The sequence below is a fragment of the Lathyrus oleraceus genome, chromosome 5 (assembly GCF_024323335.1).
Source record: "Lathyrus oleraceus cultivar Zhongwan6 chromosome 5, CAAS_Psat_ZW6_1.0, whole genome shotgun sequence".
NCBI classification, from domain to species: Eukaryota; Viridiplantae; Streptophyta; class Magnoliopsida; order Fabales; family Fabaceae; genus Lathyrus; species Lathyrus oleraceus.
This window is the reverse complement of record NC_066583.1, coordinates 251,055,563-251,061,053: the sequence shown is the minus strand read 5'-3', so window position 1 is coordinate 251,061,053 and position 5,491 is coordinate 251,055,563. Positions and strand designations below refer to the sequence as shown.

Genomic DNA, 5,491 nt, shown 5'->3' with positions numbered 1-5,491 from the left:
TGATCTGAAGCCAACGCTTGCCAAGTGGACATGGGAAAGGACATGTGGCCAGCATGCAACGGGGGAGGGGGGATAAATGCACAAAATACACACTTTAGATAAAGGAGAGTTCATTTTGAACATTCTTTCTCTCTCTCTCTCTCTCTCTCTCTCTCTCTCTCTCTTCAAACCAAATACTTTCATCTCTCTCTCTCTCTCCCTCTCTCTCTCCCTCTCTCTCTCTCTCTCTCTCTCTCTCTCTCTCTATATATATATATATATATATATATATATATATATATATATATTATGAATCTCCACCGATGTTCATCAGAAACACCAGTTGTCTCCCCCTCTTCCGTCGTGCAACCATAAACTCGGTTGAGTTTCAACTGGAAAACTCAACTGGAGTGAATCCTAACCCGGAATCCGGTCACCTTTCCCAAATCAAATTTTTACAAACACAAACCTTATATTAAATCTCACCCTAAAACCAAATCTAGACCTAATATCCAGTTCAAGTATCAACAATCATTGGTAATTCTAGCAAGTAATGAACAAAGCTAAAAAGGGAGAGGAATATGCCGTTCGGAAGTTACCAGGGAGAAGAATCCATAATTATGTATCCTTTTCTCATTCCTCTATTTTGATTTGTCTACTTCTTCCTTTAATCGTTGCTTCTAGTTGTTATAGTTTGTTGTTTAGATTTTAACTGTAAGGTTGGCGTGGGGTCTACGTCACCTTGCTCAGAGCTTCATTGTGAAGCTCTGATGAGGTTTGGGTTCCTTGACCTTTGAATGAGGGGTTCTTTTTGAGTGATTTTTTAGCAGAGTTTTGATACCTTTTTTTTTGTGTGTCCTTGTGAAACAGTGGAATATTTAATTTATAGGGGAGTGAGAATGTGGTGAGGATGGAGTGAAATTCGTGTGAAGAATATGTTAGTTTTTCCCAAATATTTTCCTCACTCATGTGAAATTTTGAGAGATGGTGAGGTGGAGTTTTGGGGAGAATCATTCAGTTAGAGCATTTCTCTTTAATCCCTGAAATCAAGGGATTTGGGTGAAGGATGGTGAAATGTGTTTTAAGCATTGCTGAGGTATTTTCATTCATTTTTGTTTTTAGCTGATGATGTATGTGATAGGTATGATGGATGTATATGTGTTGTGTATGCTCACACGTTTATTATGTTGCAGTTAAGTTTGATTCAAACTTTTCATATGTGTTTGATGGTGATGCATTTCGTTTGAACTTTCCAAGGTAAATTCCGTGCTGATGATGATATGGATCTTTGATGGGGGCATATTATCATGAGTTGCTCGCATGAAGAAGCTGCAGACCATGTTGACCTATTTATTTTTTCTTTTTATTTTTTATTATTTGTATAAAATATGTAATCATGTAATAACTTTCATTTTAATTTTTTTTGTCTTATGTGTAAAAGCATGTAACATTGAATTGATTAATAGAATTCCAATATTCCATCTTAGCTCTCTTTTTGACCATATTTTTTTTTTAATTTGTAACCTTATTTGGGAATAAAAGAGTAACATTTCCCATATAAGTCAAATAAGATAAAAATAAAAATGATTCCTTATCTTAGCTTCACTCATATTCGATATAAGTCACACAAGGTGAAATAATGAACAAAATTAAAAACAAACTTAAAATAATTTTGAAAAAAAAACATTTGATTAACTAACAAAAAGTCAAAGTCAAAAGGTCAACCTGTTGACTTAGCCTTTATCTTTTAAATTTATGGCAATGAAGGACTAGAATATGCAATATGAGAAAAAATAAAAATGAGAATATTAAACAAGATCATAAGAAAGTCAAACTCATCTTTGACTCTATTGAAATGCATGCAAATGAATGACCAAATAATTGATGGAATGCACGGCCCAATGAAAATGTCATGTTTAACGCATATGGAACTTAAAATTATGCAGTGCAACATGTAAGACTAAATTGAGAGTAAAGAAATAAAAGATGGGACAAAATTAGGGTATAACAACCAGTAGCAAGAACAACGCAAATTAGAGTATAGTTTACATTAGCTTCTTTGCATAACCTTATAGTTCATCAAATGGATGTTAAAACAAATTTCCTAAATAAAGACCTCGATGATGAGATTTACATGGAGAAACCAGAAGGTTATTGTCGCATCCTGCGAAAAATCAACCGGCGAGCCTCGAAAATAAAAACACACAGAGCCGCCACTAAACGTTATTTATCCCAAGATAGGGAAAGGAAACGCTCAGAGAAACCTGGAAAGACATGGTCTCGCGACCAGAGAGAAAAGGTTCGGGAGTCGGTTACGCGAGGGGAAGGTATTAGCACCCCTCACGTCCGTCGTACTCGACGGGATCCACGTCCTAGAAAGATAAGGTTGCTATAAACATACATCACACACACACACAGGGAACGCAGGTGGGGTTAAGAAGAAAGGGCTCGATAAGGTATCGCACCTTATGCCTACATATCTTGTCTGGAACAAGAATCAGAGCCACTGTAGTTCGGCTTACGCACGCCAAACAACACAAAACATACAAACAAGCAAGGGTGGCAAACATGGAGCCCGACAACCACTGGATGGAATTACGTCGGCATCCGAACCAAAACACACTCAAAGGGGCAAACGTGGAGCCCGACAGCCAATCACTGGGCTTACGTCGGCATCCGAGCCAAAACAAACAATCAGATAACAAGTTAACACACACAAAAGAAAAAAAGGTTGCCCGGAGAGGTCTCGCACGACCCCCTGCCTACATACCTCGTCTGGAACGAGGATCAGGGCGATGTAGTTCCCCTGAAAGGGACTAAATTGCTAACCAGAAACCGAGGGGAAAACACGACACTAGGGAGCTGAGACTCGAGCCTAATGTTGTCATGCAAAGTCACCCTAAGTTCGGTTTTCTATCCTACTTGCATAAGCAAACTAACCTAACCAGGAAAGAAGCTAGCACACAAGCATACAATCATATATCATCAAATGAGAACAGGTATCTCAAACAAGCATGTCAATCAGATATCCACATAACACGCACTATAGCCAAACAAGGGGGCTCAATCAATCAGGTTTGACTGCCGAAGCAATCGTCTGTACAGGCTATGTTTGCTCTTAACCTTGCCATTACGAGGCTAAGGTGAAGCAGATGATGGGATGAAGTGAGGATGAGACCTCACAGCTCTTATCCCTAACCAGGGAGAGCTGACAAATGAGCATGGGTCCAGAATAGGGGAACCCTTCTATACTCGATGACTCTGACTCAATGTGCACTGCACAAGATCTTGGGCTTTTGATCTCAATGCTACAACCATGTAATGGGAGCAAGGAGAAGACTCACTGAATAGTGGGGGACAGGTTGCTTGTCCCTACCTTCCACCAATTGCCTTACTTGAAGGGCTTTTCCTGCTTGGCTTAAAAATAAACATACACAAGCATTGCCTCTTAAGGAGGACTTCAGACAATTTGCCCGGCCCGGTAACAGCCGGGTCTCCAGACTACATGAAGTTTTAAGAAGTTACCTCAATGCAAATTGCTTATGCAAAGCAAAGCAAAGCAATAGTTCACAAGGAACTGAGCAACTAAAGTACCTGGAAACAATCAAACTCAGTCAGTACTCAAGCAGACAAACTGTACAGCAAACAATCAAACAGTTTAAACAATACAACACAAAACAAGCCCAAGGCTTAAGCCCAAGCTCCAACACCTACAAAACAATGTTATGTTAGTGTACAAACATCCACAACATCAATCAAAATTGGATTTGGATCATTCTCCATGTACATTATGCTTTTGATCCTGAAAAACCAAGCAAATATTAGCAACTAGACCACTAGGCCAAGCCTAGGGTCCAAAAGCAAGAAAAAACTCAAAACAGCAAGGTATTCATTAACCAACATCAAATTAACATCAAACAAGAGCAAACATCATTGGTCTCATGTTTATATCATCCATCATGTTCAATTCATGCACAAAACAATCCATATTGGTTCAAATGAAGCATCAAACATACAAACAGAAGTACTGCATTCAAATCCATACCAAAACACATCCAAAAATTCTCAAATTAATTACACCTAAACAGGGGGGATTCAAGGTCTACCATGTCAAATTTGAGCTCAATTGGGCAAATGGAACCATGTCAATGAAAATCAACAAAAACAGACACAATTATAGGCTTCAATTCACACCATCAATGCATACATCCAATTCAAAAATTCATATCTCATTGAAAACAAAAAAGAAATGGATGAGACCAAAACAGGGAGGTCACACAACGTGTCTAGTTCATGCATATCAAATTTCATGGCCATACAATACAATATGAGGATTTCCCAATCAATCTACCAACATGTATCACATGAGCTTGCAATTTCAACAACCAGAAATGAAAAATCATGATCAATTAGAAAAGGCAGTGAAAAATTCTACAAAAATTCATACAACATCCTAACATATCAACAAGTCATCATGCAAAATTTCAGCCAATTCCAACATGCATAGGTTATCCAATTAAATTCAACAAGTTGACATCAAGAGGTGTGACACAAATTGTCACACCTAAGTTCCAGAATTTGCTGCTCTCTAACCAGGCATCAAAAATTCATGAAATTTACATATAAATAATCCTCAATGAGTCAAGAACCACCACAAAAATTTTCAGCCATTTATTTTATGATATGAGTATTTCATGATCAAATTGCCAAAATGTATCAAAATGTGACATACATTAGAAAAGCCTATGCCAAATAAAATATTTGCCAAGCACAACTTTGACCAATAGGTCAAAAAAAACCTACACTCAAAGACAAAGTCAACACAATTTTTTTTGCATTTTTGTGATTTTTCTACAATTTTCTATGATTTTTCTAAGGTGTTAGATATTTTTTATGATTTTTAGAATTAATATTGAATTTAATTAATTAAATTAGAGTGGCATTTCTGTAATTTAAAGGCGGGAGCGGGAAACTTCATATTCAAATTTTCAAACCAAAAATTGGATCAAACACTCAAAAAAAATCAGAAAATCTCTCTCTTCCTCACGCGTTTCCAGAAAAAGTGCGAACATGAAGAACACCAAATCTTAACGAAAATTAACAATCCGCATATGGTTGGAAAGGTCTTCTAACCTAGAATCCAAATACGAACCTAATTTTGTCTAACCATTCCTAAATCATACGAATCGATGAGGTTAGGGTTTTGGATCATAACTTCAAATCGAGATTGCGCAGCCTACGGTACATCATTCGCAAAACCGAAAGCATCACAGTACTCTACGATCAATGCTCTACACAAAGCATACAACAATTCATTGAATCTTGAAATTCGAAAAAACTCCAAACCTGAAATGGCAGTGTATTTCGTGCCGTTCTTTCTGCAAATAAGCTCCAAACAGGTGAAGTATACACTAGTAGAAGGTGAGTAGAAGAGTTGGATTCGAATGTAATGGCTTCTAATGCTCGAATTCAAGATTCACCATGAATGATGCACTTTTGGACAGCTATGAAT

The 5,491-nt window shown here is 37.4% G+C and overlaps 1 long non-coding RNA gene across 1 annotated transcript; it reads left to right on the top strand.

Moving 5' to 3' along the window:
- The first annotated feature begins 295 nt into the window (after positions 1–295).
- Positions 296–1,465, top strand: LOC127083566 (uncharacterized). The gene is made up of 2 exons (XR_007788469.1): positions 296–601; positions 1,237–1,465. It is a non-coding gene; the product is annotated as an uncharacterized LOC127083566 (long non-coding RNA).
- The last annotated feature ends 4,026 nt before the right edge of the window (positions 1,466–5,491 follow it).